Raw genomic sequence first — 23,357 nt, forward strand, 5'->3', positions numbered from 1 at the left:
AATGTGTAGTCAGAATGGAAATGTGAAAGTCTTCAGTTTGTGGACTTCAGCGAGGTGTAATATAAAATACATCAGCTTTTGTTTGTTTTTGGTGGAGTGCCACTTAAACAGATGAGAGACTGAAGAAATCAGATGGATGAAAACGCACACACACTTGGTACATAGCATCCTCTATTTATCGGCCTCACTCACTCCCACCTGTAATTTCCATTGCTAAAGCATGTGTGATTTCTTTCTCCGCCGAGTGCTGCAGTGCTCGTTCACGATTGGACATATGCCTGTGTCTGCTGCTGCTACTGCAGCCACTTCATGATTTAATCAGAATGAGAAATACTTCCTCACTGTTCTTCTGTGTGGTCTTTTCAGACTGTTATTTTTTCTGCACCGTCCTTTTTTACTGCCCCCTCTCTCTCACCCTGTTGTGTCATCCCAAAGTCTTCCTTCTGTTTGCTTTAGTACTAAGACTGCTGGAAGAACCATTCTCCATGGCTTTTGTAAATAATTCAAGTCACTCACGCATCACTCTACACAAGCACACACACAGATGCAAATTTTTATGCATGCAGACACACACAAACACCCCTCTAACCCTTCAGGGAATCACACAGATGTCTGGGCACCTGGTGATCCATTCTAAATGCTGCAAGTTGTCATGCCCAAGATCTAATTTACAGCTCAGGTAAACAGTTTCAATCCCACTTTGTTGGGGGAAACTGACATTAATCTTGGGTTAATTGTTTGCTCTTTCCTCAATGAGTCCAGCATCATATTTAGTGGCCGTCTGTGGTCTGGTCTTAAACATACGTAGAACGTAGAAGCATGAAATGTCACTGAAAACAGCAACTCTCAAACATCCACAATACATAAATGTTGTTTGGTACTATAACCATATGTCTTTTTAGCCTGGTCCTGATGTCCAAAATGCTGTCCACTTCAGATTTTTTATTAAAAAGGTATGGTGTCTTACTGACATGCTCACTCCTGATTAGGGAGGGCAAGCTTTCCAACCAGAAATCATAAGATGCCTGACTCAATAATAATGTCAAGTGAAATGGCAATTAGATTCGCCCTAATATTTTCATAAATCTCAGCATGCTTCTGGGAGATCTACCCATTAGTCTGCTTAGCCCCTGAAATACCAGGCATAATGACAGCATAAACACTAAAATTATCATCTCCATACATGGAATACGCTATTTTAAACATGAAAAAATAAAATGGTGCCTCAATGTAAATCTAAATCTTATACTGACCATTGCTCCATTTTACTTAATTAGTTGTCCTTCATTGATTTTCTTTTTCTTTAGTCACCTCCTTAAAGGAGTGAGGAAAGTCATGACAGCAAATTCAGGAAATGACAGAAAATTGGCAAATTTAAGAAATATATACCTGGTTCTATTCATTTTCTTTATAATTTTACAAATAGATAAAAGGTAAAGTGCAAAAACTTACTTATGTTGTGTCTGTAAATCCCCTGACTGTCCTATCAATTCCAATTTTACATGATTTATTTCATGTCTTCTGATGTAGTCCCGTTTCTATTTAGCCTAAAATCATCCATGGAAACAGATACAGGGCTTACTGAAAGTTTTTTTTCATAGTTTTTTCACAGACGTGTTAAGTATATTTACTTGTTGACATGTGGTGAAGCGGAGAATATACTTTGTGATGTAAAGATCAGGCTACTCTAGCAGTACAGTAGGATTCAGAATGATCAATCTGTGTTCAACGTGCACACTTTCTTTCGTTTACCTAGCCTTGGGCTCATCAATAAAAGCCTGAGTGAGAATCAAATCTCTGGTCTCGTTTTTCTCTTACAGTAAACTGGTACTTTCAACAGTTGATCCATGCTGTTGTGGATAGCCACAGTAGGCCATGTGTATGACATGTTCTACAAAAATCTGAATTTTTAATGTGGCATTGTGATTGATGAGCAGTATTCATGAATGCAAGACTTCCCCTCTGAAATTACCATATAATTGCCATGAAAATATGCAGATTGATCTGGCCAAGAATCTCAGATCCAACGTCTTCCAAGGAACATTAATTCTAAATGCCATCAAATGGTGCATTCAAGCTCATTTTCCATGTACTATTCAGGCTCAAGATTGTCAGCTATTAAAAGAGGCGATGTCCCTTTTGGCCGAGGAGGAACGTTCAGATAGTGTTAACTTTGAAAAGATGACAGTGATAATGAGCGAGTGTCCTGATTCCCACATAGAATATTTTGGAAAAATGTCTTTGACAGGTTAATGCTTTTCTTAAACAGCCATCTGTAAAACACAAACCATGTCCAAGAAGTTAAGTAAAACAAATTTTAGAGACCTTTAAAAAACAAAACAAAAAAACCCAACATTTTATTTGGGCTAATTAATCGTTTAATTACTTTTCCAAATAGTCGATTAATCTAGCGATTTATCCTTCATGAGAGGCTGTTAACAATAATGCCAACATGGCTAGGGCTGATTATAATCAGACATGTGCTTGTTTTATTTATCTGCCAAAGGTTCTTTACCCCAATGTTAAAAGGAATGAGCATTAACTATATACTGTCATCCCCTAATGTTTTGTTGTGAGACTTGTGCAGAGCAGTTGTGCTGCTGTGGTAATGTTGGACCATTTCAGTTTCACATACACAGAGGACCATTTTATGAGACATCTGTCTAAAGAATCCCACAGATAAATAAAGTGAATTGACTGCACCGAGTAAACAAAAATACAGATTTTTATCTTACTCCAATCTCAACCGACCATAAAAAATACCCCATAGTGAAATGATCGAAAAGACATAACAACATCAATTGATGGCAAATTTAGTTCTGAAGTAGTACCAGTAGTATTAATACATTTAAAGTACAGTTAAATGACACCAATATTCAGCTTGGATGTTTAATGCCATTACATCAAGAGGTGCGACTAGTTTCTTCAAGGTTACAAGTTTGAAATTCTGCTAATGTTATAGGTGGCTTATATGTCTTGTTGAATTTGGGACAAAGAAGTACATGTACTTTAAGGACAAAATGAAATAGGCTTGTCATGGCTGCCATACTTCCTTAAATTCAGCCAACATTAGATGAATAAGAGAATACATTTGCCAAAGTAGCTTCACTTTTGAAATATCGCACTTCAGGAGAATTATGACTCTGCAAGTAACATTAAACCAATACTATTACTGTACCCTGTCACAGCATAATGACTGTCCTCAAACAGTAATTATAATGAAAGTCTTTCAAATGTCACATTGGCTGTACTCTGGAAATCCTAACTGCAGAAAGCGAGGCTGAAAGGAAGACAGATGGAAGGAAGATAAGTGCATACTTAACTTAAAAAAAATCTCTAACATAAAAAAGTGAGTAATTTTAATTAATAAACACCAATGTGATCAGGCAAAAGAAGCACAACAACAAAGACGTGGGATGACGTGGTTTTAATACCCACTGAAGACAGAAACGCAAACCTACACACACCTGAACCACACAGCAAAAAAGGCTTAGAACATCAAAGCCGAGTCCCAGTGTTTTCATCATGTGGAGAGCCAGCTGCTTTCCTGTAACACCAGCACTGCTCTTTGTTCACTGAAAGCATAGAGTTGAGATGGGGAAGAAACTAGGAGGAATATTAAGACAACAGTATCCTTCAGAAATATGCATCTCAACAAGTCACTTTTGATGTCATGCCCAGAGAGGGTGGAGTGGTTAAGAGCCCTTCTCTGAGAAAAAAATAGAAAATCTTTCTCCAGTGACCTGAGATTTAAACCTCTCGCAGTTTTGTCCTGTTGCTACTACGTCTGAATAAATAATACTAAACAAAAACACAAACACAAGTACACACAGATCTTCTGAAATTCAAGTAAAACTCTACTGGTACTGTATTACTGGGAGAACCGGAGAACTGAACAGTGAAACCAGTGACTTTTCTGTTAGACCTGTTTTTACAGTTTACAGAACTCAGACCTCGTGCAAAGGTTCAGGTCCTGGATCAGCACAAAACAGCTAATACTCAAGGACTGTTCCACTCTGTGCAATCTCTTATTTAATTACTCCAAAACACCCAGACCATTGTGCTGCCTCCACCATACTTGACTAGAGTTATTAAGCACTTTTCCGTTCATTTGTTCTGAGTCTCACAAATGTTCTACTGTTTGATCCGAAGACCTCAAACTTGGACTTATCTGTAGACAACACCTTCATCCAGTCTTCTAGTATCCGTTGTCTGCCCATCTCAGTCTTTTGTTTTTATTGGCAATTTTACCATTAAGTCCAGAATCCCAAAGTTTTCTACTAAGGACAACAATGAATGTCTTTCTTTCTTTCTGGGTATTGGTACCTATTGGAACCTGTAAACAAACAGCTGCTGAAGTCCACTAAACTAAGCTCCCTTTCTTGCTCCATTAGTACAACCGCTCTGAGCTGAGAAACACATTTGCAAAATGCTGTTCTCATAATTAATTAGCTTTTTAAAATGATTAACTTGAATTAGCAGACATACCAGGAAGACTGATACAGAGGACTGACAATTGCTAATAATAGGCCTCTATGCAAAAAATTGTTCTTTAAAATTCCTGTGATTAAATTTGATTGATTGTAAAAAGGATAAAATTGTTTGTGAATTGCATGAAAATGTGTTTTTCTTTGGAAAACAAAGAAATTTGCAAGTGATCCCAAATCTTTGTGCTGTAGTGTATATGTAACATTCATATGCAGTAAACTTGATATTTCAGCATTTCATTGCTGGTATTTAGATCTAGATTCATTACTCATTTATTAAACATTAACACTATAAAGAACATCTTTGCAACGCAATGAATATGGATTCACAAAATCTGAGAAGTGAAATGGCATCAACACTGAGAAGGCGAATGTAAAACTAATGGTGTATAACATGCATGCAAAAAAGAACCCTCATACTCAGACAAAGACTATCAAGAATTACACTTTCCAAATATTGTTCCAGTGCTCTATGAGCTTGGCAGCGGGAGGATCATGATGAACAGTGTTTGCCTAGTTTGAGGCCATCATGAGCTACCTAGGGAAGTGTTCAGTGCTCTGCGAGGCTGCGTCCTGCAGTCCCACCTGCTCTTTGGGTAGGAACATCCTCAGGCGGAAACCACCGCTACCTCCTCTCGCACCCAAGCGGAAATCCATTCATCAGCTGCTGTAACAAGCTCACGGCACTGTCTTGCCTACTGTACCAGTCCACGCACACACACAGGTGTGGATAGATATGCATACACCCCAACAACTGAGGAACCAGCATGGCACAGAACACGGCTAAACCCAAAGCTAGCCGCGATCAAGTCAAGTCCATTCATTTCCAGCACAGCAGGGCACCTAGGGAATGTTTTCCACTGGGTGGACAATGAGCATGGCTTTTGGCTGAGAACGATCGCACACAGCTGGCATTTTTACATTCAGCAGACACGCTGATTTCCATGCTTCCTCGTTTCCCTATGAGTTTTAGCCTTTTGGGAAGAGAAAAGTAAGAATGAATCTTCCCTGCCCTGGACTAGTCATTTCTCACAGCAAATATTATAGTCTGTGTAATAATCTTCTATTTAGATATAAAATTTACTCTGTGTTGTGTTTAGATTGGGTTCTTTAAGATTATGAGGTGGCTCTCAATATAAAAATAATATACAAGCTAGCAAAGCATCTACTTTCTATCCCTTAACTAATTAAGAGTGAAAGGCACAACACAACACCCCAAACACCCACACCTCTAAATAATCAGAGATATTGCTATAGCAACACTGCAATGTACAACAATATATATTACAATATACTGTATAAACTCGGGTTGGGTTTATATCCCTCCCACGGTTGGCCACAACCACCACAAGTAAAATCCAATGCTGTGAGAAACACTGAGATGAGTGAGCTTAGGTGAAGAAAGACTCCAGAAGTACAATGAGGAAAGGACCTCAAAAAAAGTCATGAAGACGATAACAGTCGTCTAGAGACTTTTCATTGTACAGTTTGGACATTGGTCTTCATAGAGTGTCCCTTCATGCTGTGAGACCTGAGGTCACTATTCTCTCATAGGTCCCTTGTGTCAAGCAGGACTCCACATGTGGTGCTGAGGGCTTTTGTGGAGTAGGTCACATCCCACTCTGCAATAGGACTCCTCAGTTCACCTCTCAGGCAGGAGACAAACAGATATAGTAGCCCAGCATGGCTAATGGTGAGAGGTCATTCTGTTTATGGAGAAGAAACTGAACCTCTGGAGCTGTAACATTTTTGACTGAAAATATTTTCAACAGTATTGATTTTTCTTTCTATGAGTCTGACTGTAGACTGAAGATTAAAAATATATAAGATTATAAAGGGCAGAGTGGTTACCAAAAGTTTTTTTCCTGTAGTTTGCACTGATTTGTAACCCTCTACAGGGTCATCGAGGTGGACTTGTATTGTTATCAGTCCAATCTGTTAATGTGATAGACTCTCAATCTTTCACACACTAGGAATTTGTAATTTTTAGATTGACAGCCACATAAACTGCGTACATTGCAGAGGTTAAATACAATCAGTTTCATCTTCACTGGTAAATGGGTTGGACATCTCTGGCATGTCTTACATGGTTTACACACTTAGTCTATTGCTCTTTCCTTTTATTTCCATTTTTTATTTCATATTATGACCTTGATAAATCAGCATTTTAAATGCGGTGCTTCATGGAAGTAATTTGCCATTTCAGAGGGAAAATGAACATGTCTTACATATTGACAAGCTTGGCCTTTTGTAGTAATTGAGGCTCTGGGGAGGGTAATGGAGGAGTAAAGAAATGTGAGAAACCCCACAGATATTTAGTGAGTCCATTTAGACGTGTCTTGTCTTTGGGAACTGTAAACATATTAAATGAATTCAGGTTGCAATATGATTCCAGTATAGGTAAGTGATTATTATGCTATAACGACATCAAGTATAAGTAAATATAAATTGTATATGTGTCCAAATGACAGTAAACATGTTTCCGTCTGTTTAAAAAAATATGAATCAATGACAAAGCCAACAATGGCAAATAAGGGAATTTACTGTAGTGCCCATTTGAAAAACATAATATGAAACCTACATGTTAAGACTCGTGCACATGGATATCCACTTTTATCCCATGAAGTGGGAACTCTGGATCTGCCAGTCAGCGGATCTATGGTTCACACCAGCAGGGGAGCCGCACTCTGAGGCAAGGCTTCTCTAGAAGGGGGTCCAACTGCAGTCAGAGGCAGGATTTTAGGACGCTCTTGGCTTGACTGATCAAAGACCTGGAGTTAACAGGGCTCCATAGGTCCTATGCAGGGGTGGTTTGGGGGAGTTTTGGGGGAGATTTCAAGGTCTTAATCATAGAAAAATCAGAGTGACTTTAAATCTGCAATAAAGGTAGAGCATGTTCTCATGGAAATATTTTTTGACCACAGGTACTTGTGCAATTCGAGCACCATGTTAGGTTTTAAGTATTGTTTTTATTGGAGTTATATAATTATTATATAATTTATGTTCTAAAAGAGGATTAAGTTTATTTTATGACAGTATAATGACAATCATCAAGAAGGGTGACATCACTTGACATGATTATGATCAGTACTTTTCCAATACTACTAGTCAGACTGCATCTGCTGACCCTGATGAGACCGTCAAAATTATGAAGGAACTTATAGCTGTAGAATTTGTTTGTAATATTCTAATATTCATAAATATACCATAATAATCCTGGTAAAAGCTATTTACCTATATAATGTTCATGCCCCAAAGTGGTTTACTGTAAATTCCCAAAGATTCCAATCCTGCCTGTTAAAGAAAATGTGAGTGCAGTAAAAGATGGAGCCACTAATCCACGATGCTCAGTGTTTCACATTGAGCAGTTACTGATATGGAGCCTGGAGAGCACTTAGTTTTACTTCTATTAACTGTTTAGCCTAAGAAAGACTGAGTGCAGGCTGTCAGGCACAGCTGTACTTTCCACAAACATAAATCTGACAAGTGTCAACAGCAGTTTACTGCGACCATGTTGCCATGTGGCCAGCAGAGCTGTATATCAGTGTTTTATTGTGGTTAGAGATTTCAGGGAAAAAAAGGTTGTTCAAAGGTTGCTTCTGAATTTTATCACCTTCCAGAGTAATTGGTTTAGAAAATTAGTTTGTCCACAGCTCAGGTTTAATTGGAATTAAACACAAATATATGGAATGGTGCACCGCTCGTGCTGTTAGATTAACTGGGTCTATAAATGTCTGCAGTGGTAATCGCATTAGAAAAACGATTGCATTTGTGTGTGTGCAAGAATTTATATGTGGATGTGTATGTAAGTCTGTTTCTGCTGTTTGCAGTTTTCTGCACAGCTTCAGTTTGTCATTAACCCATTATACACAAGGTCAGTGTGTACATGTAATTTGCTTTAGGACAGAGACATCACCTCATTTTTCTTCATACCTGCTAATTCCTACTCATGTCTATCATGTGTGCTCCCTTCAGAGAACCATGAAATATATTACTTCTTAATGTGATATGAATTGCTCATTTAAGCCTCAGTTACAGACCAGCGAGTGAGTTAAAGCCTATGGGGTCGTCGTTCAGTATGTGATAAATTAATCATACCAGATGCTCACATTTATTTCTGATGCACCTACCTTGTAGTAAATCTCTAATTAACACTGTTGATCCTTGTGTGTCACCAAATTAAATCAGAACATCTAAGGGATGATTCACAGTCTGTTATTGATAATGGGCTTCGATTAATTGAGTGCTCTTGAAGCATCAATCCAGACTCAGTGGAAAGCACCTGTTGGAGTAATTAAGCATCTTGTGCAGTCAGAGGCACATCTCCCCTACTGACTACATCCAAGATAAGCATTAAATACTGTGTGTACAGATCAGATTGCACCGTTTTGCAGCTCTAAGCACAGCCAACTGACTAATGCAAAATACAGCTTCAATCGAAAAATGAGGAGAATAAAAAATTAATGGAGTAATAACAACTACATTATTACACAACCGCAGATATGACCCAAATTCAATGGGCAATTAGGGGTGTTGCTTGCTAACTGGCTAAGTTCATGAAATACATGAATCAAAGTCTGAAATCTGGAAAAAAAAGGGAAAAAAAAATTACCAAAAGGTCCAATTAGTCAAAATTAAAGCTAATGATAATATAACAAACTGGCCCCTAACTACTCACAGTTGAAGGCAATTACTGAAGAAATTTGCCGTTTCATTTAGAACAACATGGACCCTAAAAACAATGACCCAGAAACAAGTTAAGTTAAGTTTTCTAATGCCTTTGACCAGTTCTGCAGCTTCACAGGTAAATTCACATGTAGTATGATAATTTAACACAATGGAGATATTACAGGTTAAAGTCAGCACTCGGCAGCTGAGAACGATTTGCTGAAGCAACGCAGTGGCCTGAATCACTGTCACAAAACTCAGGAGACAGAAAGTGTCTCTTTGTGTTAGATTACTGCAGGCTTGCTGGATGACTGATTAGGATGTAACGGAGGCACAGTGATAATAAGCAGAGTTGGAACACAGGGAAAAGAGGGAGCACTCAATACACTGACTGACTAGAGTGAGCTCGCCTCCAGGGTGTCAGCAGAAGAAAAAGGGTAGATGAGAGAAAGAGAACAATAAAGTCAGGAAAGTGGAAGAAAAGGGAAGAGAAAAGTACTGTAATCATGAAGGTATACAGCTATAATACTGAAGATTAAGAGCAAGGAAAGTAAGGGAAGGTAGAAGTAGAAACCTAAAGAAGAGAGTGAATGCAAAAGAGGGGGGGGGGGGGGGAATCAAAGGAAGAGATTTCTTTAGGCAGATTTAAGTTTTTGTAATACACACATTTCTTGGAGACAGAGCTTCTCTGAAGGCAGAAACAACTTCAATGGGTGAAGCAAGAACTTCTGTGTTGGACTGAATCCTGTTCAGCAGGACGACAGGCCCAGAACAAATCAAGAAACAAGTTGTTCCACCAATGCTACTACTTCACCACTTGAATCGGACTGTTAGATAATTTGTGATCCAGGACCCTGCCCAGCAAGGTTCGAGTCTGTAGTATAAATAAAAAAGCACTGAGATAAAAAGGGTTGAAACAGGACGGGTGGGTAGAGAGGCAAGAAAAGGATAAGAGAGGAGAACATGGAAGACCTGGATGGGGCCTCGGGGATGAAGAGTGAAGTGGATGAGTGAATAACTAGATGAGGACAGAAGGAGAGAAGTGTGAGGAAGAGAGGAGGATAAAGGAGAGGAGCAGGGGGGAAGAGGAGGAACGAGTGGAGGGCCTGAAGAGCTAGGCTGAGGCTCCAGGGACCAACGAGAGAAGAAGCTGAGAGAGACCCAGGTGTAGCTGCAGGGATGGTTGCTCCATTGCTCCGCTATGTGCTAGAAAAGAAGGAAGAGATGGAAGTCGCTCGGTGAGCTCTGGGGCCTAGACCCCAGTGTGTGTGTGTGTGTGTGTGTCAGTCACGGAAGAAAGAGAGCATTGGCCCTGTCACTGAAGCTCCGAGGCCAACCACTGCTGCAGTGTTCCACTGCAAATGACCCCGCAGAAAAGAGCTGTGTTTGTGCTATATCCCCCATGTTTATTTATGGTGTGTGTGTGTGTGTGTGTGTGTGTGTGTGTGTTTTCAGCTGTCCCAGAGTAGTGATGTAGCCACTCTTCAAAAGCAATTACTGAAGCTAAAGCATGCAGTGTTTGTTTACTATGAAAGTGACCTGCCACTCAAGATTTCAATTATTGTCCTTTCTGCCCGAGAATGTGAGCACGACACAGGCGCTGAGAAGAATAGCGTGTCTTGCACAGATTAGGTAGGAGACATCAGCTCTGGTCACAATGGACATGACAACGTATAACTAGATAAGGGGGCCATTAGAACACTTCAAGTGCCCCCATAGAGTTGAATTCAGATCTCAACTGTCTCAAGAGTTGCTGTTCCTGTACATAAGAGTTGCCATCATTGTCTGAGGTAACAACAACAACAACAACAACAACATAAAAAAATAGTATGAGTAACAAGAAAGAAAACAAAGGATAAGGAAACAAGGTATTAAACAGTATTGATACTATTGCAGGCTTCTTTAGGATGAGCTGTGTATTTTTATTTTTAAAACTAAGTTTCTCACACAGAATCTGGCACCTTGTGCTTCCTAACCAACCATTAACAAGTAGTTAAGAATTCCAATTATTTCACGTAGGTGAAGCAGCACCTGTGTAAACATGTAGTTCATATTTCAGAAGTATTAGATATTCCTGAGATGAAGGCAAATATAATTTTCCTGACATGCTTTGTGAACATTACAAACATTCCTCATTAAAACTGAAGATTACAACTCTTCTTGTACTAGAATAGGCCACATGTTCAATGATGCCAATTAGCAGTTTAGCTATTAATTACACTCACACACATGCACACATGAATACTAATGAGCATGTCGTTCTGTCTTAACTAAGGGTCTGCTGGCAATAAAAGTGTTTTGCAGTGAACTGAGTTGAACAGCAGTAGTCTTTTAATGACTAAGGAGTCATTTGTCCCCATAAGGTCATAGGTTTCACCAGTTGAGCAGACAAATGTTCAATAAAGTGGCCTTTTAGTAAGACACAAAGCCTCGAATCATTTGCTCAAACAAATGCTTATAATGTAGAAAATTAATGCAGATGAGTGAGCTCTGAGAGGAGGGAAGCAAACAAATTACAGCATAAGTATCATGAGTAATAAGCAACTCTGTTTTCCACCCAGTTGTAAGTAATTCACTTGAAGTGAGTGACTAATTCATATGAAACAGTATCCGTCACTGAAAAGATCTCACATTGCCGTGCAGTGAACTTGAATAATGCAACTGTTTTGCATGATAATGAGCAAGGCCAGGGATCACATTTCACTCCTCCACAAACTAAATCTCCAATGTTACATAAAGAATGTAGAAGGTCTGTACTTTTCGGGGTGAATGTTATTCCAGCAGCAAAGTCAAGTCTGAAGAAAAATAACTCGTTAAAGAAGTAGTATTATTATTTTATTCAAGAATGTATTGTTTTAAGTTTTTATAACTGGATAATGAATCATGTCCCTCTCTTAAACTTTAACTGATGGACTGTTGTTGATGGTCTTCAAAAACGGAGACCCAACTGTGGGCTTGTGTCGAGCTACACAACATTAAAGAGCTGGGAGAAAACGTGTGCATTTGGAAATGCAATGAGAAATTTAATGAGTGTCCTATACACACTCAAGTGCTGCAGCAAAGAGAAGTAGTAATAATATATTGGCATCTCATATTTTATTAACCCCACAGTGATTTATCTGAACACACAGTGTGCTGTAATTTAAATATTTTATCAAATATACTGTACAAGTTGTACAACACTAAACTACTTGCAAAGTCAAAGAATAACTCTCTCCTTTACAAGCTGTCAGTCAACTGACACTGAAAATGTTCATGGCCATTTATTGTAAACTGATAGCAGCCTCAGAAATGTAAAAACTAATTTAATATTACAAATAAGAACAAGAAAGATGGAGAAAAAGCCTTCTTGCATAAATAACTTTATATATTTTACTAGATGTACAGTACACTGGGTATACTTGTATGCTTCAATCAACTAATAAAGTTACAGATTACAGGCAAATCTAGACTCTACACCTTGGTACACTTAAGAGTTACTCAGCCTTTAGGTAAAAATGCTAGTTTAATTCAGGAGTAAATTGTAGATTACAGCCGCAGAATAAGCAGCATCATTGTGAATCACAGCTGCAGGCACAGGAACAGCACTGACACTATAACCAGATGAAGTCTCACTTCAAGATAAAGCTGCTGTTGGTGCTACCATCAGTGATACCTGTAACATAGGCACTAAAGCAAAAAGGTCAGCAGCATCCATCCATACTGCTCCTGTTCTTGGAGGAAATCACGTGAGACGAGCTTAAAAACAATAACATGGACTGATGACTTCCCCAAGGCTGATGTCGAGGCCGTTACTCCCCTAGGGTTTTAGAATTAGAACACTCTACATGGTCAGCGACTTATGGAACAATGACTCGATGATGCAAATAGGTCCTGTGGTACGGAGATGCTGTACTTGCTAATAATGAGCCCCAAGGGCACAGTGTCATTCAATATATTGGAGCTATAGTAGCTTCTCATGTTGATCGTATGAAATGACCGTGAAATATGTGGAAAAAAGAAAATGCCTGCTCAGAGAAAAAGAGGATCTAGTGCCTGCCTGCTGTTCTATATATTATGTATTTCTTCCAATGTTACTGTAAATCAGCACTAAATTGGTCATATACTGTACATGGACAAGATGTCAGCGATTTAGAAGCGCTGTTTATTGGGCATAGCAAAACCAGAGTGACCTTCACCAAAAGAAAAGAGAAACTATTTGGAGGCGTTTTATATGAACAGCGAGTAAATCAATCACAACTCTGAGCTTACTGCAGCCGGTGACATGGTGGCTTCTTATCTTCAAAAGCTGAAAAGCAAGACAGAAACAAGATATTTTGGAGCTTGACATTCTTTGTTGATATGAGTGTTTAAAGTTTAAGAAGCTCAAGTGCCCTGGTCAAACAGAGGGCTATGTGAGTTTCTGGGCCGTCATTCAGTCAGAGATGAGCAAATCAGTTGCTACAGCACACAGTGCTGCACAACTTGTCAGTGTGGGCTCGGTCTTTGCCCTCTGGTCAAACTGTCAGGCTGGCAGAGTGGAAATGTATAATCTGACAGCTCATATTACACAGGACGGTGAAGGTACTGTTCAGGTATCTATTCCCAGCAAGATCAGGAGGAAACAGAGAGGCAGACGAGAGGCAGAGCCTGAAGTGACTGCTGAGCTGAGCTGGGAAACATGAAAAATGTACCTATTTTAGCTGAACTTTATGTGCGTGATTCGGTATTATTTAGCTCTAGTCCCTGTGTGATAACCTATGCCTAAGCAGAAAGACATAAAAGCAAACGTTTCATGCCGCGCATTAAGAGTGCCAACTGCGATTCTCCAATACTGCAATCCAAATTATCCAGTAATTACTAAGTGCATAAGGAGCTGGAAGGTGGTCTAAAATCTTATCTTGGGAAGGGCTCTGATATTATAAAATTAATGTGCTGATTATATAGTGTTCTTTTTTTAATATCATAATCTTATTATTATAGTTTTTTCCTTGACTTTGATTTTGTAAAAAGTCCACCTCAAAGGGCAACTGAAGCATTTCTGGCAATTTTCCCAAATTATAATTCAATTTTGGCTCTGGCATTACTAAAACATTTTAAATGGTTAAGCAATAACTACTTTAATGTGAGGAGTAGTGCTACACATCAAGGTGACTGCTCTCATTTCTACTTCAGCAACTAGACTTTATCTGGTGAACAGGCCAGCCAAACAAAATCTGTTAGTGCACGTAATTAAAATATTTACATTATATTAGATTATGTGAGATATGTGAATGCACACGTTGACAGTGATGAAAAGAGGTTAGAACTGCATTTTGTAATCTACAGCAGAGAATGTATGCAAGTTATATTTATAATGCAATACATCAAAGTCAAGATCCTGAAAAATATGCGTATATGAAAATATACATGACTTCACCACATACAATGTAATAAACTGGCAATGAATGTTCAAATAACTATAAATATATTATATGAAAGATGCTGCACTGGATGAGAAGTGGAAACAGCCATATGTACATTTTGGACTCGGACCCAAACTGTGTGTATGTGTATTTGTTTTTTTTCTACCCAGGGTCACTTTGCCTCGAGGTGACACTTGTATTTTTATTTATTTATTTTTCCAGGCTCACACTCTACTTAAGCTCTGAACCAATTTAACACAGACTGGGGAATGGAAAGAGAAGCTTGACAGAGTCACTCAAATCCCCGTCTGCACCATATTGGGGGCATAGCGAGAGAGAAATGAGGGTGAAAGATAGCGGAGAGGAAAGTGGTCTATCGCGTGGGGGGGTGCAGGGGGAAAGAAAGAGATCTGCATGGAGACAGGCAGAGCAATGCATTTCCATCATGTATAAAAGGCAGTTTACTACTAAGCAAGAGCATCAAGTAAATACATCACTTGGGTGCTGTCTAAAATGCAATTGCAGTGACAGATGTGAAGAATCTCACTTGTTAGTAATTGGTTCCCAGCTTTGACAAAAACATCTGATAAGCAAAGTTTTCAAAGTTGGGTCCAGAAGCACTGGCATCAATATGCATTTTCCTTTTATGCAGCCATTAAACTGATGAAAAAGAATTGTGAAATGAAGGAGATGGGCCAAATGTTTTAATTTGTCACTTTCTAATTTCTCAGTTGTTCAGAATCATTTGCCAGCAGCTTTTAAAAGTGATGTTATGAACGGTAATAAAAGCAGAACATGTAACCGAAGAGCTACACTACAAAAATTATGCAGTACCACCTGTTAACTCAACAAGAGACAAGACAGCATGCCAAAATGGCTTCTGCCGAACAAAGCCAACATTAGGGATCAGTTATTTACATCAACAATAAAGCCAGAGTGTGTGCACTTTAGAGGAATAGGCTGAGAAATACAGAAAGTGAATTCCAAACGGCACTACAATTGCAATTTATTCACTCCTATCTCACATTTCAATTATCAGTAAAGCCGTATGTGCCCAGCTGGGCAACATGCGTCAAAAGCTAAAGCTGCACAGACAAACCAAGAGGGCCATTGTGGTGCCTCGGAGTACAGCTCAACACTGAAAAGGCAAAGTGATAGGCAATGCCAGTGTTGTGACAAGCGTGTCAAAATCTCTTAGGCATGAATAAACACTCTCTTTCAGAAGAGATTATTTTGCTTTTGTCATGACAGAAGTAGTGTGTCTACATTCATGTGAATGTGTGCAACTTGCTGTGCATGTGTGCACACAGATCACCAAGAAAACGATCAGCAGCCTTCATTAGCAAGCTGAGGAATAAAAGAACAGAAAGAAGAGGACCGAGTAGAAACTGACTGTGATTTTGGATCAGGACAAAACAAAATAAAAGCTTCTACATTTGAAATTATAATAAGACACCATTTTTTATATACCTTAAAAATCAGGCGTATAAGTCAGACAAGCGTCAGTCTGCGCTAAAGATTTACATAGACAATTAACAGAATGCAGACATCCCTGAAACCGGACCTGAAAACATCTAGCTAATCATTCTGTCTAATAAAAAGCTGCAAATGACACAGTTTCACTTATCGTATCAGATGTTCTCATCTGATTGAGGAAGAGAAAAAGAAAATGTAAATAAAACATAAATAAATACGATAAATAAATACTAACAAATATAAGTAAATAAATACAGTTTGTGAGGTACAGTATAAGATGGTGCTCTCTCTCACACACAGTGTCACAAACCACAAGTCGCAGGAGATGAACAGTGACAGTCGGCTGTTGGTCGAGCGTCAGAGCCTCTAAAACTACACAAATATTATAATGTTTAGGTAATAAACATATCCATTCCACCAGTCCTAACTGTGACCAGCTTTTCCTTTGTATTTCTTATACAATAAAATCCTGTGAGAAACAATGTAAGAAATATTGCTTTCAAGAAGCCGATGTGCAAAATATAGACTTCAAATACGATCAGAGATTAAACACTGAGCTCAGATTTAATTTCTTGCTGTCAATTTACAGCTGCCAACGAGTGAAGCTAATTCACTTTTCTTTGTTTACATGTCTGTGGTGTGGACACAAAAAGAAAAAAAAGGTATTTAAATACTTCAAAAATTGTATTATATAATATAATAATAATAATTGTATTGTATTAATTAAATTATATTATGAATTCAATTATGCTCCAAATAATAAAAACCTGTATTTTATAAATAATTAATTATTTTATAGTCAAACAAGGTTTGTGCAATATTTTCTTTTTTCAAAAACCAAAACAATACAATTAGTAGCACAAGCTTAAAAAAAATCTACTCAGCTTATGTTTAAAGAGTAAACTAGCTGTAGCCTGAAACACTGAGCCGACTGTTGCTTTATCCATGGAGGACAAGAAAGCACGGTGCTTTTGGTGCAGTATCCTTGACAATGTCCCACTACCACAACAGCGGGGGACGAGCATGGCCAAAGAGAGCTTTCTATTTTCATAGGAGAGACTGATGTTTATGAGGCAGGGGACCAGAGTCGGACCAGGGGACATCTCTATCTGGGACAGGGCATCCATTTCATACAGCAAACACTTCTACCATAATGAATCTGTGGGGAGGAAATCAACATAATGAGGTAAAAGCCACGTGACCAGTGAGCAGAGAAAATGAGGAAAGAGGTGTTGGGGAAAGAAAACACGAAAAGAAAGATGGGGATAGTTGGTCTACTCGTTAATAAGCCCACTGTAACAAATAAAGGGCTGTCAGGGGAGGCCTGCAGGGCGTTAGGTGTGTGTGCAGACGTGTCACACCTGGAAGCCGAGGTTGGTTTTAGTCCTTATTAACCTAGCCTAGCAGAGTTGAACAGCAACTTCTGATCCAGTGGTGTTTTATGTGACCTGCACAACTTTACACCCCTGCTGAAACCGTTTAGTTAAATAGTGAGCATTTATAAAACATGTCATAATGATGTAGAGCTGAATGGTGTCGCTTAATAAGGTACAGTGGAACAAATGAGGGTAACTTTTCATGAATTGTCCTATTTCACAATGATATCAGGCAGTTTAAAGTGCAGTGCATTCTGGGATGGATGGGTGTCAACAGTATGTGTACGTGTAAGTCAAATTCAAAGACTTGATTTTTATTGACTTCCAACAAAAGTAAGAAACATCTCATTAGAAATGATAAACTAAAATGGAAGTGTAAATGTGCTGCAGCATAATTACACAGGACTTCATCTCACAGCATGGAAAAGACTTTGAACATGGACTGAAACTTCAGGTTAAATTACAAAATGCTAACACCACTGCCAAATTTTTCCAGTCCACATGCTGTCATTTTACAGGTGTTCATTGTACATATGAACCAGCTATTTAGGACAACCTCATTAAAGTCAAACACGCTAGAGTAAGTTAGACCTCTGCACAAGAATCAAGAAAAACAAAAAACTAATTCACTAGAAAATGATTGGTTTGGTTTTCAGGATTGTGTTAATTTAGGTTTCCTCTGTTTATTTGTTTTGATAGGTAAACTATAGCGTCCATATTTAAATCCTGGAAGAAAAAAATAATAAACCACGGGTAATTACGACCAAACGGATAAATGTTCTTATAGGTATTTCCCACCTTAAAATTACCCTTTTCAGCCTTTCTCCAGCTGCAGGACTGGAGCTCACACCAAAGTCGATCCTCCTGTGTGTTTGCGTGACTGAGTTAATGGCCTCAGACACAGGAGGAGACAGAGGGTTAGCGAGCGATAAGATTGACGGCAGAGTGATGCCATGGGCAGCAGAGGGAGGAGAAACATTGGGCACGATGGCTATGATGGTTAATGCAATAAGCACATCTGCCCTTGAATGAGCCGGGATGATAAAGAGTAATCAAAATGGTTGAGGCGGCTCTCAAAGTGAAGCAAATGGCAAAGTTGGACAGATGATGGAGGGCTTAAGGGGAGGGGGAAAAAATAATTCACAATCTAGAGAAAAGGACTGCTGTTAGTGGAAATTAGCTGGTTGGTGTTTTGCAGTGGGGTCAGAATTACGTGCTGAGATGATTAGGAAAAAAAAAACATCAAAAAACAAATAAAAAAATGTCTACAGAGGTGCCACCTGTGACAAGTAGACATTGTTTTGTTTTGAATAGTTATAAGAGAGACATGATATGGAAACTCAATATTGCTTTTCACCAAGCAAAGACACAATACTGTGCAGAATTACCCAGCGTTATTCCTGCTTTATATTTGTTCAGGTTCAGCCACGGTGATTCATCCCGGCGGCCTGTTACCATGTAATTCAACCAATCTCACTACTCCCTCAAGCACATATCACTGTGACCCCATAGGAAACTCATTACCAATTTCTGTCTGGAAGTGCATCACGTTTGATCTGGTAGTCAAAAAGCATCAAAACTAAGAAACGTCAGTACAATACTCGTCTTTAATGAAATGGCCACTGCAGGATGCAATAAAGACTCCCCTGCTGAGTGCCATACACAACGCAGAGGAAACAGATGGCTCTTTGAACTGCCTCCACTTCAGTAGGAGCTTCCCACTCATCAGGAACATGCAAGTGATTAATCAACCGTTTTTTCTTTCTCAAAATGGTCGTAGATGGATGAGGCTGTAATCAAAGCTTGGGTCAGAAATGGGTCAACTTGCAGCTTAATGTTCACCGTAGAGATGGGAGAGCGAACAGTGATGCTACTTTCACAAATTAACAGTAACTGGTGTCGGACTAGGGTGAATGTATCTTGCCAGGAAATCAACTGTTTGCACAATCCTATTGTCACAATGTGTGTATGTATTAGACTGGTAACTGGAAAAATCCTGACAAAAAAATCCTAAATATTACTCAACAAACTGTGAACAGACTCCAATCTGCCACGTTAGACAGGTTGTAAGAGACAAAACATGGACTTCTGCCTTTGGTAAAGTCAAGACACCACCCCCACCATCACATTACTTCCAGCACTGGCAGTGAACATAGTCATAGATTGTTTTACAATGTTGTCACAAATGCCAAACGCTGCTGAAAAGACGGTCTAATTTTAACAAGCTCACACCATCACAGGTTTCAATTTTTCAGGATAATACAAACAGGGAACAAATATGACACACACATCATCATGTACAGTTATGTCTGAAAAATCTGTCAGTGGTTGGCACTGCATCTCTATTAAAAGGTATTTTTATGGCATCGGTTATTTGGTGAGAGGGGATGTCATTTTTCACATGGTGGGGGAAAGAAAATATCCTCAAGGAAAACCTATTTTATGGCTTTTGGCAATTATAATCTAAATGGGTTATTAGGTTTGAGTGCTGCTGGCCTATCAGTCATTTTTATTGCCAACATGCCTTCTGCAGCCATTTGAGGTCAAATAACTTAACTTTGAAGCTGTTTATCAATTTACCTTTTTTGAGACGATGTATTGACTTTAGAGTCTTTGTGGAGAGGTAGCTTAACATAATTCAGTAAAACTACGTCACTCAATAAATAAATAAATAAAATGTATAAAATAAGGATTTCAGGTTATTGAAATGGTGGAGTAATGAAAACGTCTTAATCCTGTTTTGGTTCCGAACATTGCTGGGTCTTAAACTATTATGTTCGTTATCTATTATCTTGTGAATATGACAAGAAAATGTTGTGTGTCGTTTTTCTTCTTCTTCCATTGTCATTCTGATGACATTCTAATAGGTGCACTCATTTAAGTTCATATGAATTTCAGTACCAGCTAAACCAACTGAGTGTAAACACAAAGAACCCAATGACAGGACAGAACAAAGGTTTATATTTATAACCATTCCAGAGGTTTATATTCATCCTTTTTAGCTTATATGCAATCACCTCCTCTGCCTGTCACAAAGCACACCAATACGCCAGTGCTATCATCTCAGACGCAGCCTACAACCTCCTTCAAGCTGCATCAAAGAGAATCTCTGGGTATCCACAGCAAGCTGAGTGGTAGATTCCTTCACCTGTTCAAGTAGGTTTGCCTGAACAGATCTGAAAAGTAGCTTTAACCATTAAACTGTCTCCCTCGTTTCTCCACATTGCCCGAGGAAAAAAAATAAAATAAAAGTTTAATTAAAACCATAAAACCAGAGGATGGCTGGCGTCTCTCCTTGAAAAAAGTAAACTTTTTCTGTAAAACTCATAAAAACAACTGATGTTGCAGCAGCAGCACAATATAGCTATAGCCACAGCGTACACATAACATTTCAGATGAGAAATGTGTGAATGATGAATGCTATTCTGCAGTTTTGAGGCAGAACCGGTAGAGAGAAGGTCACCTTCGAGCTTAAAACAACATTTGGTCAGATGTCCTGAGTGAACTAGTGGTGGAACGGTGACAGAGGTGGTCATGAGTGTTTGCCAACTCACAGCTTTATGAATAAACAATACCTTAAATTAACTTTGTAAGTGGGCAGTGAAGGGAGGTCAGTCCAGTAGAAATGCAGCTCCACTTTTCTTTTGTCAAAGTGGAGAGTTCTGAACTGAGTTTGCAGAGTGAATCACATGCTGATGTTGAGAAGAAAGCCTGCAAGTATTTACCAAACTGCGACTGTGACTTTGGCCCTGAGCTGAAGGAAATCGGCTTTCACAGCACAGCTAATTATCAAATTTGAAAGCAAAATGAGCAAAATAACCAAAAAATAAATACAAATTTTAAATAAAATTTTGCCACGTGGCTTAACGGCTCCTTAGCTGAAGGGATTCAAAAGATCCTCTTCTGTCTGTTTGGATCTTGGTCTCAGACCAAGAGTAAGAATGTTTTTTGCCATCTAGCATGTTTTTGTCCCAAAAAAAAAACAGTATGATCAAATTATGAAAAAAATATAGATATAAAAAGGACAGAAAAAAATGTGTGTTCAAAAGGAAGGAGAAAATGTAGTTCAATCTACTACTACTACTACTACTACTACTACTACTACTACTACTACTACTACTACTCAACTTGTTTCAAAGAGAAACAACACTGCAAGAGAGCAGCAACATACTGCTGAGGGAGTAGTGCCTGTTACCTTTGCAATATTACTGTGTTACAGTGATAAAGTTTCCAGTCTTTTTATGTTGAAGTCCTGGAGTTCACATTACATTAAATACTGGATAACTGAGGATGAGGTTTTAAGGTGGCTCATTCTGCCGTAGCCTACATCAGTGTTTGGATGAGTTAAAACAAATTTCGTGATTTTAGTGACATTTCTGAGGAGGAGTGCATATGATGATATGATGCAAAGGCATAAATTGGCCAGACAGAAGCATGAGGGAATGTTTTCAGTGGGATGGTCAGAAAGCAGGCAAACAAGCAAGAGAGAAGCTCCTCAGATTTCAAATATCCAGTTATTCTGTTTTACTAATAAATGATAATTGTGAATAATGACTCTGGCAGCGCTGTGAGAGATGCTTTTCAATGATGTCAGTATGGCAGGTGGAATAATTACTTCCCACTTACAAAAACACACACGCAATTCCTGTGACACTTGACAGATTTCCAACATTTTCCATCTCCTACTGGGCTGCATTCAGACATCTCGAGTTTAAGCCTAATGCACTGACTGAACATCCCTAATGTGGATTAGCCATGCATGGTGATGTCTGCCAGGAATCCTTCCCTAATGTGATATGACTAAAAGTGCTATATGCCATGTTTGTTTGTGTGAGGATGTGTGCGTCTATTTTTCTGTGCATGACATGAAATCGTGGAGTCTAAATAACAATAGATTTACTTTGCATTTTAACATCCACACATGGAGGGATTATCAAAAGTAAAGAGGAGTGAGCCAGGTATTAGTGGAGGAGTAAAAATATTGATGATTTGGTATGGAGAACTGGTGATCCACAGTAATCTAGTTGTGTTTTGTGAGTGATAGGATACTGATGCAGTAAAGGTAGTGTGAGGGGAAAGAGGTTTGACTATATGTAACACATTCATTTACTGTATATGTCAAAATGTTCAGATGAGCACAGACTGAGGACCTGGTTTGTGTTTCAAGTCGTGGATGAATTCAAAGCAGCAGATCTGCACAACACTCTATCAATGTTAACATCCTGAATAAAACCCCACCATTAAAATCAATCCTACAGTTTGACTGATCAGTAAATCTATTTGAGGGTTGCCGCTATAAACGCTTAGATGCCTGTGATTAGGACCAACTACCTAGTACGTATGTTGACTTGAACTGAGAGGAGCACGATTATAGCAGCAAAGAAGAAAACAGCAACTGAATAAAATGCTTAATGTCTCAATGCCAGTGTCAGTGTTTTAGCTACTGTTTCCCCAACAAACTTGACCCTGAGCCACAGGCTTCAGTGACAAACTACAAATAATTTAGTTCTTTCTTCTCACTTGAATAGATGACAGAAACAGCATGCTTTGCACAGTGACTGATGCTTATGACTAAAGCTTGACAGGTGGCAACGTGTTACCAAATAATTGTTTCGTTTGTCAGTACAATTGTGATTCTGTTTAAATGTGTCAACATCAAATTAAAGTCAAAACCCCACTGCAGCCTTGAAATTTCTCCAAATTATGCCTCACAGTTATCGGATCATCATCTAGGGGCAGGTTTCACTCAGAAAAAGCATCAAAGTGTTAACCTGTATATAATCAGCGATGCAGGCCGGCATCAAAGACAAATTACTGCTGTGCAGAAGCACTGTGTTCATGTTGTAGCATAAAAATCTTAACCAAAAACACAAATACGACGTTTCAACGCGGTGTCTTCACCAAAGTATAATTTATACGCACACACGCAGATGCCATGTACTTGCCCCATCAGGCAAATATAGAAA

The 23,357-nt window shown here is 38.8% G+C and overlaps 1 protein-coding gene across 2 annotated transcripts in view; it reads right to left on the reverse strand.

Moving 5' to 3' along the window:
* Window positions 1–23,357, reverse strand: part of fstl4 (follistatin-like 4) — a 152,226-nt gene that overhangs the window by 66,772 nt on the left and 62,097 nt on the right. The gene's annotated exons all lie outside the window — the stretch shown is intronic.

This window comes from Anabas testudineus, chromosome 14, assembly GCF_900324465.2.
Source record: "Anabas testudineus chromosome 14, fAnaTes1.2, whole genome shotgun sequence".
Lineage (NCBI taxonomy): Eukaryota > Metazoa > Chordata > Actinopteri > Anabantiformes > Anabantidae > Anabas > Anabas testudineus.